This window comes from Haliotis asinina, chromosome 9, assembly GCF_037392515.1.
Source record: "Haliotis asinina isolate JCU_RB_2024 chromosome 9, JCU_Hal_asi_v2, whole genome shotgun sequence".
Lineage (NCBI taxonomy): Eukaryota > Metazoa > Mollusca > Gastropoda > Lepetellida > Haliotidae > Haliotis > Haliotis asinina.
The window spans coordinates 18015645-18035965 of NC_090288.1; the positions used below are offsets into that span (position 1 = coordinate 18015645).

At 38.7% G+C, this 20321-nt stretch overlaps 1 protein-coding gene across 10 annotated transcripts in view; it reads left to right on the forward strand.

The window, feature by feature from the left end:
- Nucleotides 1–20321, forward strand: part of LOC137295584 (neuroglian-like) — a 71942-nt gene that overhangs the window by 10518 nt on the left and 41103 nt on the right. For 7 of the 10 annotated variants that reach the window (XM_067827005.1, XM_067826997.1, XM_067826999.1 and 4 more), the window contains exon 2: nt 7688–7746. The gene's annotated coding sequence lies outside the window, so the exon portion shown is untranslated. Of the gene's footprint in view, nt 1–7687; nt 7747–13536; nt 13814–20321 lie in introns of those variants that run through there. The other 3 variants (XM_067827002.1, XM_067827007.1, XM_067826998.1) reach the window with 2 other exon arrangements.

Consider the following 20321-nt stretch of genomic DNA (forward strand, 5'->3'; position numbering starts at 1 on the left):
GAAATAGTGTAGTTTTTGCCAGGTGTCCATAATCAAGGCCATGGTTTCATGTCACCAATAAAAACAGTTAAAAAGGTTAAAACAGTGAGTGGCCATATTATTGCATACAGTTGTAAGGATGCTATATCATGTTCAGCGATGCCCGTATTTAAAATACTGCTACTCATAAATGACATAGCATATCGTCGTATTATTTTGTCACATGATCAGACCATGATGTCACGTGTCTGTATTTTTAATCCACTTGTCGCCGGCTACATATTCTGGCTATTTCTGGCAACATTTGGGAAATCAGCTGATTTGTCAGTCACTTAAAAAATTGATGGGCAAATTGTCAAAAAATGTTCTAATATTGTTCTAATAATAAGATTCTTTTGAATTCCCCAAAGCAGTGGTAAAGCAGTTTAATCAACATGGATAAGTCGAGAATGCTCCCAGAACAGGCTGCATGGGGAAACTGACTCCTTGGGACAATCAACAACTTTTGAGGTTGGTCAGAGACAGTAGGATTTCACCTTTGGATGAAGTAACTGAGAATTTTAACAGCAGTAGCTCTATGCATGTATCAGTGAGGACTGTAAGGAGAAGATTATATGAAAATGAATTTCATAGACATGTTTGAAAGAAAATCCGAATTTGTGACTATAGTGTCAGAAATCATTTGGCCTAGGCAAGGGGGCAACGATCTCATACAGTGAATAATTACTGGCATCGAGTAATCTTCTCAGATGAGTGTAAAATTATCATTGGGGAAAACAATCATGTTTTTGTTTGGAGACAGCCCAGTGAAGAGTACCTCCCGCAATGCCTTCATGCGGGACTGAGCCGCATGTCAGTTTGATACTGTGGGGTTGTATCACCATGTTGGTACTATTTGTGTTGTTAATGGCAACATAAGTCCTCAGAAATGCACAGAAATCCTGAATGATATGCAGTGGCCCGTTATAGCCAGACATTTTCTGGGAAACTGCTACATATTCCAAGATGACAATGTCCCTGTACATTGGGCCCATGTCGTTCAAGATTATGGCAAAATGGCATTACTGGAATGTTGTGTCCTGCACAGAGTCTAGACGCAGTTATTATTGAGATCTGTTGTGTCTACCTGAAGAAAAGACTTCAGGACTGCCAAAGAATAATTCAGTTGACTGCCGACTTGGAAGTTCGGGACATCTAGGAAAATGTTCCCCTCGATTTCATCAGAAATCTTTATTCATTTATTCCAAGGCGAATGTTGAAAATAATCATGAACAAGGGACAACACATCACAAAATATTGAGGTAAGGCTGTTTATATTTAACGAGTTAAGACACTTTGAACTGCCTAGAACATTTCTTGTCAACAATTGATTCGCAATGTTTGTACATAATATTATGGCCACCCACTGCATGTTAAAGTTTTGATCATGGAGAATTGCAGAATCATGTTAACATTATCATTATTCCATCTGATTCAGTGATACTACCGTTGTCCCAGGTGTCCCCATGTGCTGGGTCTAGGTAATGTGTAGGACTGTAGTATGTGTGACAGTCATACACCCAGGCAGCCTGGCAGTGAACTTCTTCAAAGATGGACATGTGTATTTTGATGGGAACAGCATGTAGCATATTCAATGCTATGGGCACAGCATGGCTGTTATAACATGTATTATGTCCACCACAAAAGCTGATAATATCAGACTTGGTTAGAATTTAATAGCTTCATTGTCCAAAGGATGGGATAATTGAAATGAAAATAGGTTTCCCCTGCCCGAGGCAGGATGTATGACCCTGGGTGATGTTAGAATAGGATGGAAAGTGGATGAAATGTCAGATAGTGGTGGCAGGACCTGTGGCTGGTGAGAGAAGGTGGGTGGAGAGACAGGACCAAGTCAACACTCCAATAGGAAGTACCTGTAGCAGTGTATGAATTCCTGGTACAGCTAGCTTGGTGAAACACTCAGGTATACTGGAACAATCGAATATTTGATGTTGGGTTTTAATGAATGCTAAATATTGGATTCTATATAAATACTAGAGCAAATGGAGAAAGCACATAACATTTATATGACGTATATATTTAAGAAGAAACATAATCAGTCATGTCAATAAATCTGTTTATTGCCTGAGGCTGTGACTTGAGTCATATGCCTCATTTGCAGCATAGTGTGTAGTTAGGTACATTACAGACCTGAGACGTAATGGAAGGGAGTTACTGTTTCTCTGCTAGTCTGTGTCACCATGTGTATCATGATGTACACACGTGTATCAGAAAAGTATATCAGTCACTGTGGGATATGCTGCTGGGTGATGCTCCTCAGTGCAAAACTGATTGCCAGACAATTTACTCTAGAATTTTTACAACTGGGTTTGAAAAGTAACACGTGGTGTCAGTATTGACATTATTGAGTGGTCTGTGAGATTTACCAGCAATACATGACATAGGGTACATTTGTAGCGTCAGTGTATAATTTATATTGAGGCACTTCAGTGTGATGTTGAATTGCCATTATGTGGATAACATGGACTCAAGTGGCCTCAATATTGGAGACCAAGTTATATATGCCCTCAAACTAGGTTTAGCATTGGGCTTACCCAAGGGCAGGTAACTATAACCTCATGATACATGGCCCAGCAGTCTAAGTAAACCTACTCGCAGTGTATTTCATTACACTCAACCACTGAGTCTAACAAACCCTAGTAGAAGGTCGTGTCAGGTAACCTCTCAGCGACCTATGACCGTCCAATCACTGGCGAGATGGTTAAATATATTTAACCAATCAGACAAAGGCTACTACTTAGGGATTGGAGTCAGTCTTACAAAAATCAATATTACACAGTTATTTGACTTGTAGTATATATGCTTTGGGGTTTCTGTTGACATGGTTACGATTAGCTAATATTTCTGCAAGATGATATCCTTGAATATTGCCATAAACACTATTTTCAGCAACTGTTTTCTGACTGTTGTCATCGTTGTAAGTGCGCCATGTGCTTTACCCGGAAGCGATTTTATGCTAAATAGCATTCGGTATCATTCGGGTACTAATCTTTTCGAGATAAAATGTTCAGGAGGTATGTTGGAATGTCCACTTTCGCAATTTGGTAAGCTGTGTTCTGATTGGTCAATCTCAAAGGTTACCTGACACGACCTCCCATAAGGTTTTGTTAGACTCGGTAGTAGAGTGTAATGATATGTACAGAGGCTAAGTTTACTTAGACTGATGGCCCAGGTACATGTGCTTGCCATGATAGGACAGTAAGCTCAAAGTTTGATTGGGGTGGAGTTGTCTTAATAACCACTATGATATTATAATAACTATTGTCTACATTAAAGTTTAAAAGTTTTAAGATGGTCCCTTGAAAGATTAAGGAAATACACTTGTTTTGCTTTTTGGGGGTTTTTTTTGTATGTATTCTGTTAATATGGCTTAGACTAATAAAAAGAGGTAAAACTTTTCTCGGGCATCAGCTTGTTACCTTTATTTGTATATCAGTTATTTATTGCCATTTAAAAGTAATGATTTTGACTTGGCAGCGTCCTGATTATCATCATAAAAATGTGTCCTTTCCTTGTCACCTTTTTTCAATCAAAAATTAAAACTAAAGTCCTCGTGACTTTTGAAATAAAAATGGTCCTTAAAAACATTTAATTTTTTTTCCTCAGTCTTAGTACGAGAGATGTTTTAAGCAATACAGGTGACAGACAAATGGTATCAGGAAATAGCCACTAGTGTGCCCTGAGGTAATGTGATGGTATTGTCAATAAAGGAATGATCATTATGGCAGGAATATTTAAACTGCTATTCTCAGCTAAAAACAATTTGTTCTGATTTGATAGATGATGGCAAAGTCGATCCAAGTTTGATATTTTTGTTTGTTTTGATAAGAAAAGACGTGCAAGATATCTCAAGACTGAAAATACCCATTCTGATTACAACAGAAATTGGACAAGATTGTAGTGTTGATCATAGTGGTTTAATCATCTTTTAGGTTGAGTGAGTTACCTGCCAGCCTTATAGAGGTGGTCTGGATCAGACATTCCAGTGATCAACAACATGAGCATCTGTCACACAATCAGGATATAATGGCATGTCCAAACAGTTCGATGAGCTTGACCACCCAATCCCCGGATTAGTCACTACTTTCCACAAGCATGGGTTGTTAGGAGAGGAAGGGACAGGAAGTGTCAGATCATGTATATTGCACATACTATTATCAGGGATGACAATTTTCGATGAATCCATTGAAATTTGCATATTTAAATGCAAATCAATCAATCCTGGTTCCTGCTGGGGCAGCAGATTTTCAGCTGAAATCACGTTCACCTGTTGCCATCCCTGCATCTGGCCAAGCATGTTTGAGAGGCTGTGTGTGTCATTACCAGTAACAAACTGAAGATGAAGTATAGCAGGCACTTTGTCGCCTGAAAACCATAGTGTAGTAAGTCGCTAAAACCTTTTTTCGTGAAAATTGATCACAAAGTTTAGGAGAATGATATTTTCTAAACTATGCAATCAATTTTTTTGGAATTTTGCACATGCATGTGACATGGCAAATGGTATCAGGAAATAGCAAATTATGAGCTCAGCGTATTCAAATAAATGAGAAATTCCCGAAAATGATCAGAGATAGAACACTTGATCAAAGAAATCATGCGTTTTCTCAGTACCCATGTGTTGGAAGTGTTGAAAACACAACTAAAAATCATAACTATATGGATGTTGATTGTTCTGTCTTGTTTATCAGGTTGCATTTTTGTTGTTTAAACCTTTTTTTAACTTTCATACTGACTATACATTGTATTTAATGATATGAAGCATTAAAGAGAAACTGAGTTAAATTGTTGTATTTACTTTTTACCGAGTTGTATTTACTTTATATCATTGTACTTTAATAGCTTAGAGAATGTTGATTGTACATATAATTGCATTCTCATGACTTTCAAACCACATAAATAAGAAAAATATCGGTACCGACAAACTAAAATGGGGGACACTGTTGCAGACACTATCTTCTCGAGTTCCAAACTTAAGGCGAAGTCTTCATTTTGGAATCATTTTCAATTGATCGCTTGTATGATCACATCTAGGTCCTGATAATGACCAGTGGTATTGTTTCAAACGAAACAGTAATTTCATTACTTTAACCCATGTGTAACACTTTGCAAATACACCAACACATATCACAATATATCGCAGTACAAACATCAAGTTACCACAAACGCACCAAGTATGGATATTGGGAATAAGGTAATGTTCAGGCACTTACAGGACTTGGATGGCACCAAGCCAGCGCTTCTGTGGACCAGTGAGGATGGGAAGGGAGATACAATTGAATCACATGTACCAGGGGTGAACTCTGACGGTGTTGAAATGTAGGTTGTGGTTTTTCCTATGTGTGTCAGTTAATAGCATTACTATAAATGGACTGACCACTGAATCAGTAGATTAGAAGCTTGGCTCTGAGAGTTCATTATCTCAGTCATGTGGAAGGAAGGAGGCTGCTTGTGGCCAAATGGTGCAGGACCTATTTGAGATGTAATTCATCCAAGGCACAAATACTAACGCTGGCCTCAGATATAGATCATAAAGGTCTGTAATTGTTTTCTGAATATCAATTGATTATCAATAAATATCAGATATATTATATAAATATATTTGAGTATTAATATAACAACAGTCTGAAGGAAAGCAGCATATTTCATGTTGCTGGTGATTGGTGACACATTTATGGATGGATTACTAACAAAAACAATGTTTTACAACAACCAGTGAATACAAGTGTACCTTGTGTATTGTACCTTGTTATTTTCATATTGATAATGGTGAATAATTCTTCTCATTAACAGTGTTTCCAGTATTTGCTATTTTCAGTCATTGCAGCAAAACAGAAGACAAATGTTAACAAAAGCTCAGTCCTATTTCATTGTTTTGAATTCATATCTGTAATGTGGAAAATTCAGACATGAATACTCCTCCAGCTATCTTCAGACTTATATCTGTATGTTACGTCATTGACCTGTTTAGCATGTGTCCAAGATGGAAAGCCTGGCTTGTGGGGTGTGAAGGTTGAATATTTCATGATTTGTTTTGATTTGCTGAATGTCTATCATTGTTGTGGTGATATTTCATGTTGGTCTTCAAAATGTACATTTGCAGTTTTCCTAAATAAAGTTGTAAATTTTTATACAAAAAGTAGATAAGTATAGGAGCAAACATGCCTTCGAGGAATTGGTAGATAATGTGTAACTAGAAGGGGAGGGATTTCCCGACCCCTATGGTTGAACATTGTCTACCAAAACCGAGGAGAAGTGTTTTCTGTAACATATATACCGCCATTGATGGATAATTACAGTGTAGGTCAGATCATTTAATAATGAGGCTACATAACAGTAACTGACATGCACATAATGTCAATTTAATGACAGTAACTATAAATTGATAATTCAACCCCACTTCCATTGTTGGCCCAGTGGCCATGTGGTACAGCACCTTCCTACAAATCTGAGAGTTGCAGTTCTAAACTTGCTATGGAAAACCTTTGCACTTTGAACTTAATCTTGAATGATATTATTCACTTGATTTCAAACACTCATATGTCATTAGAGTCGTCTTGTTCATACAGAGTTAGAAAAATATGATTTGCAGAAAGTAAAACCAGGGAAGAGGTCGTACTAACGAAAAGTAAAACCTGGGAGCAGATCTTTCTAGCGAAAAGCAAAACCTGTTCCTACAAAACAAAAACTGCCAATGTGGTTATTCTGGGCAAACAAGAGATGACCTTATATATAGTGAAAAGCACACTTCAGGTTTATATTCCAGGTCAAACCCAAATTTAACACAGACACTGCGTCACTAGATACAGATGAAGACATGATTGTATCAATAAAGGACAAGTAGCCTAACACCCTGCCTTTGATGGTTTATCTGCCTCATGGCAAGGCAGTATTCTTTACATTTAAACATCCATTATGGAGTTGCTTATACTGGAGTCCTTTTACCTGGATTGTAGGGTAACTGGTGATTGCTTATGCTTATGAAAAACTGTAGATGAGAAATAGAATGCTAAATGTCATCAGTATGTATGTCAGTAAGTGTACAGCTAGAAGTACAGACATTGATTGCCCCTGTGTGACATAAGTATGCTCATTGCTCAATCTTGTTGTTTATACTAGCCAGTGTAAACAGACACATCAGTGACAGTGGTATTTGTCATGGTAATGAGCTTCAGCTTGCCTCAACTTCTGGGACATTGACTTATTGATAAGCAGAATATCCTATATATTTGGGTTTTTTTAAAACATACATAGAAGATATATGAATTCATTGTATTGCAGATGGCCTTGTTTGACTTTTGTCAAGACTTCTGATAATAAAGGATGTTATTTGAAACTGATAATGGAAATGCTGGGCTACCCAGGACTGGCAAGTTCATGGAGACAATGAAAACTTCAGAGTGTCATCAGACATGTCCGGTTGATACCAAGGATAAATGTTCTGTTGCAGATTTGAATTGAAAATCCTGAAATATTAATTTCTGCAGGACATTGAGGCATTATAGTACCTGTGTACATTGTTCAAATTCAGAACATGATATGAATGTGATAGTTATGAATAATATGCAGTATTTCTGTAAATACCAAGTTCATGGTGTAATTTTCGAGGCTTCATATGAAGTTGTTTTCATGAAATGTCTGTCCTTTTCAGGATCCTCCAGCAAGACACAAACAGTGGACTATAGCTGGTAATCCTCAGGATTTACTCAGGTGAGTGATTATCACATCAGGTGAATATTCATACTGTTAAGGACATTTACGCCTGCTGAATGAGCTATGCTGCATAGTTGCCTGAGGCAGGACTTGATCAAGATGGTACTTGTGCAGAATGTATAATTATTGGGAACTGGGAGCATGATGAAGGAAGTGATGGATGCACAAACAACATCATCTTACACCTGATTGGGCAGACAGTACAAGTGATACTGAAATATTCTTTGTGTCATGAATAGTGATGTTGTAAAAGTGTTCATGAATGATGTTTGAAAGTTGACATGTTCATCTGACCCAATGAAAATTTACAAGACACTTAGAGTAAAAGCTTAATACACATTTCACATTTAACATTTCTTGTAATTGGCTTTGAAGGTATTAACAAATGTAAAATTTATATACAGCAAACAACTTGACATGACGCATACAACTTCAAAGTTAAATTGAAATATACAGTGGGACACTTGGGCAGGCAGATTGTAGACTTCCATTAGCCGACTTTTGGGGAATCTGCTTGATTTGCTGGTTCCATGCTATTTATGAACACTGTTGTACACACATGGATATGAAGGCCCAGCTTGGAATAACTTCTGATCAGTGATGTTGTTTTCCATTACGAGGATTTTTTGGTTATAATTATCTCAATATCCTCATTCAAGTTTGCTTTTCCTCATGATGTCATCATAGTGTTGCAACTCCCCATGGTGTTACAATCTTCAAAATCATGTCCGACTAATGGATTTCACATGATGATATAAATCCGTCACTAAGATACCAGAACATGATTGTCCCTTTTTGGACATGCTACATGTGTAGTGTGATTGGCCACATTGCTAGTGTCACGGTGCTCAGTAGCCATGAATGATAGTGGGCAGTATGGGAAAAGCCACATCGGTGATCACACTTTAATTGAACCACTGCTATTTTTGTCTGATTCCACAACTCCTTTGAGAATGCTGGGAGCATGTTTGGCTGTTGTCCTCCTCCTCCATGTAACAGAGATAATCAGCAGCCGGTACTTAACATGTCTGTCAGTCCTCCACAACCAGTTGGTAATCAGTGAAGGGCTGCGGCAGCAGGACCTGATTGTCAGCTTTGTCTGAATTCATCCAACAGCACCTGGGGCAGATCAGGATAGGATTTTCACCAGCAGCCATTCAAAATTAAGTTGTGTCAATCAGTGGTATCTGACTGTAAACAGCAATCCATTTCCTTGCCTGTTTGGCTACTCATGTGCTGCGACAAGCTAGTGATTCAAGTCCAATCAGATGTCTGCCTGGTTAGGAGGGATAGCAATGGTCATTTATGTTGTGTCAGTTATTACACCAACAAGGGGTTGATGATAGTCTGTCATACAGACTCCAAAACAAATATATCAAAACGACTCCATGCATGTGCAGAGTATGTAACAAGCCTAGATTACCAGTTTCAGGAGAAAATGAAGAAAGTTTCTGTGCTCCATTTCAATGCATTTTTTATCATATTTTAGGAACCATATTTTCTTTAAATTTTATGTCCATTCCAGAGGCTAGATGTTAGTCTAATATCCAGCTGCTCTGTATAGGAGGCCATTATGTCTCAGTCTTTTTAATAGCAGGGCTACAGATAAGGACCATATTGGCGTATGTATGGAGAAACAATATGCATGATACGCCAGGAAAAAAGCTGAAAATGTAGCAGAAATGCACCACAGCAATGATGTAAGGTCTTAGAATCATTTACGGATCCATTTATCTGAAAAAGTATTGCTTTATTGTTTATTAACCTGTTTTGCACAAGAGTAGCATTGTTGTGGTGCATATATGGAACGGAACACAAGAATACTTACACGCCATTAAATTCCATTCAGTGCTTTAGCTTTTCCCAGTACTCTTATATTGAAAAAATAAGCTTACATACACGTCATGTTGAAAAATTATCTGGGGCCCTGTAATAATCTGTCTCACAATCTGTCTACTGCCTAGCCCTCCTACACTAAGGCTTAGTCTCTGAATATATATAATTTTGATAGTAACAAACATACTCATTTTAACTGAAAAGGAGCCCCAGGGAGACCAGAGATTCCTGAACCTGATGAAATCTAGTCTTGCTTCATATTAGACTTCAGTACTGTAGAGAAGGCTGGATAGTAGGCAAAATAATGTGGTTCAGGGACTGTGAGACAGACTATAGCCTTCCCTGCAATGCCAAATGTAAAGCCCTAAATGAAGCAAGTCTAGATTTCATCAGGTTCAAGGACTACATGTTAGTCTATCTTTGTATGTTCATTTGGAACAGTAATACCCACTCTACAATTACTATAAAGATTCTAATAATTGCTATGAATGGGTATTTATTATTAGTTAGAGAATTCAGTTTATGAGTGAAGACCTTTTCTGTTTGATTTGAGATAATCTGATAGAAAGGACCTATTTGCCCTGCATTCTTTTGGGCTTTCCTGCCATTAATAACTGACACCCAGTGATTTACAGGATTACTCTTAAAATAGTGTTAAACCCATTCACTCACTCACTCACTCAATGATAGTATACCCATTCTCCGAGGATATAGAGTGAGTGAGCTTGGTTTTACGCTCAGCAATATTCCAGCTATATGGTGGCTGTCTGAGTTATCGACAATTGAGTCAGGACCAGAAAGTTCAGAGATCAACAGCATGAGCACAATTGGGAACTGATGACGTGTCAACAAAGTCAGCGAACCTGACCATCCGATCCTAATAGTCGCCTCTTACAACAAGCATGGGTTACTGAAGGCCAGTATTCTAACCCAGACATTCATGGGTTCAATAATATAGAATATAAAAGGTGTGCCAGTATTACAGTCCGTGAAGCCTTGTAAATGTCCCTGCTACTTTCACAACAGTACGTACAAATTCTGAACTTTCAAAATGACAGTCGGTATGATATAGAAGTAATCTTGCTGGTTCTGTGTATTTCCTTGCTATCATTTACAATGTTCTCGTAGCATGTTCCACCACATGCACAGATATGGTACCTCTACAGATCCTTGTAATCAGCAAAGTGTTGCCCACTTGAAGTTCTCATTCAGTCTCCCAGCATGCTGATCATTAAAGTGTAATTTGAGGAGATTTAGGAGAGGATGCCGGGGCCATGTCAACAGGCTATCTATAGGTTAACTTGTCACCTGAACCAAGTTGGCATCTTAAATGCCAGTAATATTACACTGGAGGTACAAGGGTAAAGTTCAAACATGGAAACCTTTTTGAGATGTTTTTATCTCAGGTCTGTTTGCTCAGTGAATTTTGGCAGTGTAAATTGTTGCTACAACTGTTATTATTGAACTATCTGAGCTCTCACCCAATATATGCCAGCTTTGTTGGTTCCTCAGACATGTGTGCAGATGATATATAGTCTCTGAATATATATAATTTTGATAGTAACAAACAAACCCATTTTATTTGAAAAGGAGCCCCTGGTAGACCAGAGATTCAGAACCTGAGGAAATCTAGACTTGCTTCATTTAAGACTTCAGCACAGCAGGGAAGGCTGGGCAGTAGGCAAAAATAATGTGGTTCAGGGACTGTGAAACAGGCTATGATCAGGCAGAGTTACAATAACCTCACTTGCTTTAGGCAGTTGTATTGTTAAAGTTACTGCCGACATATAGCTGGAATATTGCTGAGTACAGTGTAGAACTAAACTCACTCTTAAAGTAACTGCCAGCATATAGCTGGAATATTGCTGAGTACAGTGTAGAACTAAACTCACTCTTAAAGTAACTGCCAGCATATAGCTGGAATATTGCTGTGTGCAGTGTAGAACTAAACTCGCTCTTAAAGTGGAAAATGCTTCATGGATTGCAAAAAACAGAAGTGTTTAACTACAGGTATTAGTTTTTCAAATGTGAAATATGTTGCTAATTTGTGACTGCATGTTCTTGTAAATGTAGAAATATTGATGATCATATGAAGAATTGTTTCAGTAGCAGCTAGGACCTATTTGTGTACACTCTGCCTTTTGGCCTAGCCTAATTTTGTACCTCATATCCACCTTTCCGTTTGGTTTAATGAAATTTAAATCTGGGTGTCTGGATCAATAAATGTTGAGGCTGACTACATGTCCGTCTGTGCTTGAGTCAGAGTGCAGGGTAGGACAGATCCAAGCAAGTTACTGGAATGATAAAACTGTATCTGGTACTGTTTATTTTTTTCTCCCCCAGTATTGAGGTTACAATGGATCTTGTTGACAGCCCCAACCTGTACCAACAATGCTTCTGATCTAACACAGACAGCACTGGTGATTCAAAGGTCATTCTAAGGAATCCTAGTGCCTCATAGTGCCATGTGGAACAGTGATAGACAATGTCCATCTTGTACAGTTTGTCTTGTATTGCCATGATGTGATAGAATGGGAAGACTCTTTTAAATGTTATGACATTTTAGGGTGTTTGTTCCTGACAGTTTGAGACCAGTGAAGATCCGTGTTAGAATTGGTGATCTTCAGTAACCCATGCTTGTTGTAACAAGTGACTAATTCGATCGGATGGTCAGGATCACTGATTTTATTGACACATGTCATCGTATCCCAGTTAAGTAGATTGATGTGCATGCTGTTGATCACTAGATTGTCTAGTCCAGACTCAAATCATTTACAGATCGCTGTCAAAAATTGCTGAGTGTTATATTAAACAACAAACAAACCATCCAATCCTTTCAGTTTCTGTGAAGGATGATAAGTGGAGGACAATTATTACACTGGCAGAAAGTGTTGATGTACAGCTCCTCGGTCTGTAATACGTGCTAATTTGGCATTTTGTGGAAGATGTTACAATATGTAAATGGATTGTTTACAATGGCATTTTCTATCTGAAACATATTCTTAAAACTACTGTTTGGTCATGCATTCCAGTGTATCTATTGTATATGAATGTACATTGTTTCATGAAAACATAATTTGTTTACATCACATTATCAGTCAAGTATAATTGAGTTTTCTCTACTTAGTAATCAATGTCCTGTGCTTTGTCATTACATATATATGTACAACAGAGCTGTCTGGCCTAACTTATTATCTTTCAATGCATAGTCAATTAATTAGCCTGACAAGTCAAGGTGTCACTACCTGAGGCTACAGGCAGCACACTTGTTTATGTATAGTGGCACATGTCAGCATGGGACAGTAAAGGTTGGAGGTCATGTGTCAGGGTCTGGCAACGGCAGACACAACCAGCAGCCTGTGGAAATTGTTAGGTAAACAGGAATAAAGTGCTGTTAATCATGGGTGTATCCTTCCTACAGTCATAAGATGAAAATGTACCATGATATGTTGTGAATATTGATTCTGCTAGGGGCTTGTTTTGCCATGTCAATCATGCATGTGCTGTTGTATCACTGTCAGTGTATGGAATTCTTCCAATTATACAATGTTATGATAAAAGGACATAGTGTAGACTCAGCATCAAGTATTAGGAATAATGTGTCAAGATGCCTTTTGGAGAATGATGTAGTAATATTTCACACTGCATTCCACTTTATTGTTCAGTATTATTTATGCTGTTTTGATAAGCTGATAATATTCCTAACAAGGAAATAACTGCATAAAGGTGCGTTGTCTCACACACCTATGGAGCATGTCTTGCTATTCTCAGCTGGTGATTTCCTCACAACCTACCCATTCTGTCTCCATATATTCAGAAATTCCAGTGGAAGGATGACAAATGATATTGTTTGCCTTAGCTATGGACATATTGATTTATTATCCGCAATTCTGAAACAGACCATAACCTAATTTAGACAGAGCATCAGCATTCAGTAGGCTGTTCCATTCCATGAGCAGCTCCCCTCTGCTAACCAGGAATGGCTAGAACTGGCACCGGGCATATTGAGAGATAGTTTGCTCAGAGAGGGTAGCAGTGTAGAGGTAGGTGGTTGAACCTTGAAGGGGACAGTCTGGCGGAGTGTTCCCAGACTAGGACAGACAGACACACGGACGGATTACCTGGGCTTTGTATCCTGTGTTAGATGTGATAGGTTCGTGGAGCTAGCAGTGGAATTCAGGCTGGGAGAGTCAGGAAGAGCGAGGTGGCCAGTAAAAGTGTTTGACAGGTATGTGTGTGCAGATGTATTTTGCCTGTCTGTGTTACAGATAGGATGTTTGCTGTAACAGATGATCCAGAGAAAAGTGCTAGAATTTACTATTTGTTGATATTTCAGTATCTATAACATAATGTGAAGAAAGCTGCTTAGCAATGATAATTAGACAAAATGTATTATTTTTTTATGGGTAAATGATGTTTAAAACTGGAGAGGTATGGTGACCAGGTAAAATTCCTGACCTGTAGCTACAAGTGGATGTCCCGAGCAAATGTCGTTTGGTGGCAGGGAGAGCCAGTGACACAGCATGGGCATTACTCAGTGCCAGTGTACGTCATTATGTTAATGTCACTGCATCTACCGCTGCCTCCTGCGTCCAGCATTCCTGCTCCATCCTCTAACACAACTAAGAAGAATCCAGCTTCCATTGATTATGCTGGGAGAACGCATGGTCTTCCTAAATCAGCCGGAGACTAGTATTGATCTCTTGCTGCTGCTGCAGGTTGCTTGATTCTCGCGTGTCTGCTTCGACATGTCCTGAATATTTCAGTGATTCTCCTCATTTTTACAGAGTCCAATTTAGATATTGTCTTGTCCTGACTGTGGTTTATGAGTTTATTAATTCAGTTTGCTTCTTACAAGTGATTATTGTTCCCAGTGCGTTACTGTTCATGTGATGGTCCTCAGAGGTAGTGCCATTAAGTTCGTAGATCGACTTCTCACTCAGCAAAAATAAATTCAGTATTGCTTTCACAAATAAAACTACACAACACTGTCATCAGCCCCAACAATACAATATAATGATTTTAAATCAAAGAGCATGATACCTTTAACTGAATTAGTATTTCGTAATTTAGAGTACTTTGTTTATCAGCTAACTGCATTGATGTTATTTAGAACTTGGTTGATTCAAAATTGGAAAAATATAAGAATTAATTTGATTTGGGGTAATATATTATTTAATTTTGCCAACAGATGGTATTGACGATATTTAAATATGGCACCTCATGGATGTTTTTCATGCCAAGGATGCACTCATTATCCAGATGACACATTTTGTAGAACATATTGGGGTTCACCTGGTATCACCTGGTTACAGGGGTTTATGAGAGAAGAGGGGAGAGGCAGACTGTCTCATATGCTTGTTCCGCTGCCTAATCATCATGTCTCTATTTTTTGAAAGTTTGAATTATGGGTCCATTATGATAATGAATATGATAACCAGTGCTATCTGACAGCTGTATGAATAAACCAGCGCTATTAGGAATGGCAGTTGTTTGCTTATCAAAGAATGTTCCTATGTACATCAGCACATGTCTAGTGATACTGCTTCTACATGCTCTGTAGCAGTTTTCCTCATGACCCATCCCAACCTACCTTATGACAAGCTTAGTTTCTTGGCTATTGAGGGTACAACTAGGCCTGAAGCCATTCAGCTAACCCATGATGGCAGTTGCTATGAAGCCCCAACTTTTCTGCACGTAGTTGAAGTGGGAACATTTGAGAAGAAGTCCTAATTTAGAGATTTGTGTGAAAGTAATATCTGATTTGGTAGAGTTGGTTGGTGAAGGTTCGAAGTTTATCACATTATGTTGCAATATGTAGTTGATATTGTCCTATGTATCATGATGTATGGTTTAGATCAAACATGTTTCATTGAGAAGCAAGTCAAACCATTTTTTACATCTTTGAGACACAGATTGCTAACAAATGTAGGAATGCTTGAACGTAGGGGAGGTCACTTCTTATCTGTTTTGAACATGCATTTTGGAATTACAGAAACATTGGTGTCTGGCAATTATATGACATTAAACACATGATGCAACTTGTTGCATGAAATCATTGTATATATCAAACATTCAAAAATAACGTTATGGTATGTTTCGAAGGAAGAATTGACGTAAGTAGATCTGTATGTGAATAGTACCATGCACCCGTATGGGACAGGGAGGTTGATGATTCTTGGAAAGAGACCTGCTTGAGTTAATGTATCATTGCTGTTAAAGAAGAAATGCTGCCTACTCGTTCAACCCATGATTTGCCTGCTGGAGACCACCTCTATACACAGTTGACGGATACTGGCATAATTTATGGGACTACAGTATCCTGCAATCTCGCACCAAACACAGTTCAAGGCATTCCCACTCTAGTCCAGCACTCCCACCTCCCCACCAAATACAGTTCAAGGCATTCCCACTCTCGTCCAGCACTCCCACCTCCCCACCAAACACAGTTCAAGGCATTCCCACTCTCGTCCAGCCCTCCCACCTCCCCACCAAACACAATTCACGGAACTCTCATCTTTCCTCCAGAGTCTATAGTGGTTATCAACCCACTGCATACATCAGGTGCTGTACAAGATGATTCAAGACTTCAACTACAGACAGGCGTGGCAGGTGTGCGGGCATGGAACCATCCAAGGAATGTGTGCAGTTTGATAATTACTAACTCAGCAGTTTAAAGCACCTACCTACATACTCCACAGACAGGTGTATGGAGGAGGACTGCGGTTCTCACACTTCTGTGGAGTAACAACTCAAAATAGTCCTGGCGGAATGCTGGAGTAGGTCACCGCAACATGATCAGGTTCATGCTGACTCTTTCAGTGATGGGAAGAAATGTTCACTACAACTACGGAGACTGTTGTGCTACCTGCATCTGTTGTTATAACACTGCTGTTTGTAGAGTGTTGCTTCATTACACACACACCACAGACCTGCCTGGTAGTGTGCCATAGAACTGTTCATGCTGAAACTGCATGTATATGACATACACTACCACTTCATTGATGATGATGATGTGGAGACATGTCAAGGTCAGGTGCATCCCCACATAATACCCCATTAGAGCTCATCCAAGCAGACCTGGGATGGCCATGTGTGCGCTCGTGCATCATGTGCACAGCCAAATGACATATTTAAATGACAAATCGAATCATGAGACCAACATACACTTTCTCAGATGCATCTTTATGGAACACACCTCATCGTAGCTGCCATATTGGTCAAACAGGCCACATGAGGAAAGTCTGGGATTGTTGCTTAGTGTTAAACAACACACTCAACAAATGAAGAATTGAGTGTATGGAGAAGCCGAACACTGAGACCCAGCCATCGTATAACTCTGTATTCCATACATGAATATGTCACATGTACATGTTCTGTCACAAATACTCACCGGGCGAACTGTGTTTAACAGACAGCAGTATTCTCTGTTCTTGACAGGTACCATACAACTTTACATGTCAAATATAGCTCTGATGTGTTGAGCTACAGTCAGTATTATTGACAGCATGTCCTTGGCAGTTTAATAAGTGGTGATGAAAAAAAAGATGAGTCAAGAGTTTATGGCGATCCATTAATATATAAATGCACCCAAATACAGATGAAGTTGAACTTGAAGGAACTATGTTATGTAAAGTTAGACATAGCGACCAACATTATGTATTGACTAAGCTTTTGTGGCGACAAAGGCTTAATTTTGACACCAGCTTGTTCAGTATCAATAGATGAAGAGTGACTCTTGCTCTGGAGCAAGCACAGCAAGCAGTGTTCAAGCTTTTCTTGAGCCCTTTCTCCAACCCCATATTACAACTGAAATATTGATTGTTGAACCTGTTTTATGAGGAACAAACTATAGTAAGACTTACTGTCAATAGCTGAAGTAAGTATTGATGCAAACACTATCAGTTGTATCGCACACAAAAAAGCAGACACTATTATATCAAAGGGAACTTGTCACTTATAGTTTTGATCAGGCCAATCCATTCTGTATAACTAGTTGCCTTCTAAGATATGTCCCTTTGACAGATGGGCTACAAACTCAGATCCTAGTTGAAGGCAGAGCCAGTGACAAGTGGTAGCAGACACCAGAATACATTCACTGTGTGTCCCGTTTCTTCCCCTGATGATCCAATGATTGTATCGTTGGGGGGGCTGTGAACTGTGTGGGCTACCATTCACATACTGTCATACCTGTCTTGTGGACATCTCAGGTGGAAGGTACACCTCTTGTGTCTGTGTGACAATGTCCACCCAGCCATCCATGACTCTGTGAACACTGGTCTGGAGAGGACATCATAGGGCACTGACTATTTTATGTGGAAGATACCATCAAGTCAAAAAGACTACCATCTTCACGATACAAGATAATATGTTGGAAATGTTTGAAGAGTAACCATTACATGCTGTGTAGACAGTCAACAAATCTGTAACAATGGCTAGTATTGGCTACTTTTGAGATGAATATGTTCAGTGAAATGCTCAAGTGACATATTGATATATTGATTGAGTGAAGTTTCAGTTGTTATGAATATTGAAGATATTGATCTCTACAGTGTTGACTTCCACAGTAACAGTCTGTTAGTGTATGTACAATAGGGAATGTATAGAGCTACAGACTCATCCATGCAGACAATAGGGAGTACTGACAGGGTTTCATATGAATACTGTTGTGAGTAGGCTTAATTAACCTTAAGGGAACTCAGCAATATTGTTATTCTATAGTCAGTTGGGAAATGGAGAAAAAACATGCCATACATTCCTTGTGAAGACCATTTCTGATATTGTGCTGCCATGATACTGCTTAAATATTGCTGTAATCATAACCACCCACTAATTAAAGTACACACCCCAGTTTATGTCTGAAGTTGCAACTAGATGGATTGGGTGAGCAGTGATGTCACTTGACTGATAGTATGCCTTCATATCCTGAAAGCATGGATTGATTCCATGAGGTCAATCAGGATTATTTGTATGCTTCATTTCTTCATTATCAACATGAGATAGCTGGAACACATGCTTGTCGTAACAACTAACAGGATCAATTGGTCATATTCTCTATTGCATAGGTCAATGCTTATGATGTGGATTGTATGGTGCAGACTTGATTATTTACAGATTGCTGCCATGTTGGTTGAATAATGCTGAGTGTTGCATGAAACACCAAAGTGGAATATTGTTGATTGCAGGAGTAAAATAATGAAATCAAACTGCATGTTTAGAATGTACCTTACCTTCGTTTCAATGTCACGAGTACATATCAGAGTGTGTGAGAACAGTGCTTCAACTGAACTGATGTGCTATGTAGTGAGGACTTTGCACATTCTTTACATTTCCTTCCCACCAGAATATACACATAGTGCTATCTTCTGTCTGCTGCAGGGGAAAACTGCCTGATAGTTTTAGAGATAAGGAAGATTTGTGATTTCACATAGCTTCCCTTCTGTGAACTCAGTAAGAATTCTTACATGAAATACAATCTTATTCTAATCTGAAATTGCGGAGGATATATATATCAGCAATGGTTTCCATTCTTGAGGTCAAATAACTGTCATGACAGTCAGTTCTATTATTAACCAATTCAGACAATACAGCCATTTGGATGGTGGGCTGTCATGGTTGAACTAGGTTTCTAGCCATCTTATGAACTTGAATGAAATCATGGCAATTACATGTGCCATTTTGCTGGAATTGACAGAAAACCATTACTGCAAGTTAGAGTTGTGAGCCAAGCATTAGCTATATTCAAGTGTGGGTTATATCATATATCATAAGTTGTTCGCTGGTCACGAGGGTACCTCAACCAGTGGTCCCAAGGAGACCAGTGAACGACATAATTTATGTTATGGAACACCTCAATGTTAATTTGGAACTGTTTGAAGCATGGTATCGGATAGTACACTTCAATCAACCTGTGTGAATCAAATGATTCTAATCTGGCATCTTACTGTTTTTGCCACAGGTATTGTCTTAGTGAACTAGCCTTGGCGTAATTCCTGTTCTTATATTCACAGGAACAACATTTCAACATTTTGTCAAAATTTATTTGTTGGAATGCAAGGCAAATCTTTTCGTAGCTATCGCTAGATATGGCAGATGACACAAGAAAAACAGATTTAGAGTTATCTCCCTTCCATTGATTACCATTCGCAAAACATCAGTAAATTCCATGCGTCATTTAGCATTTTTTGAGATGAAAAAGTAACTACACGAAGTACCAAATTAGTTGCTGTTGGCAGCAGGGTGTATTGCAATGCGCCTCACTTGTACAGGGGGTACACTGAAAATAATAGAAGAGCGCTCAGCCAATCAGACAGCAACATTTATGTGTGAGGTTAGATCGGACTTGTCATCAACTTGTTATATAATTATAGCTGAAATGAATTATGTGGCAGGTTTAGGGTTGATAAGAGTTGTTATTCCACACAGAAACAATGCATTAAATATTGTGGCATTTACACATCTACAGCGATGGTCTGCAAAATAACAATCCTACAAGGAGGCAGAATGTACATTTATGTACTGGTATCCTGGTTTGTCTGAAACCCATATTTAAAGACAGGTATTGTCTGTCTACATGAAACAGACTTTTCTCAGTAGTCTGTCACCTGGAAAAGTACTGTTGGGTTTACTTTGGTTTACAGTTAGTCATTGACATGGAAATCATACAACAAAACCAAGTGTTTATCACAGGGGTTCTTGGTGTCGTGGCGGGGACCTATACAGACAATGCCTGCTGC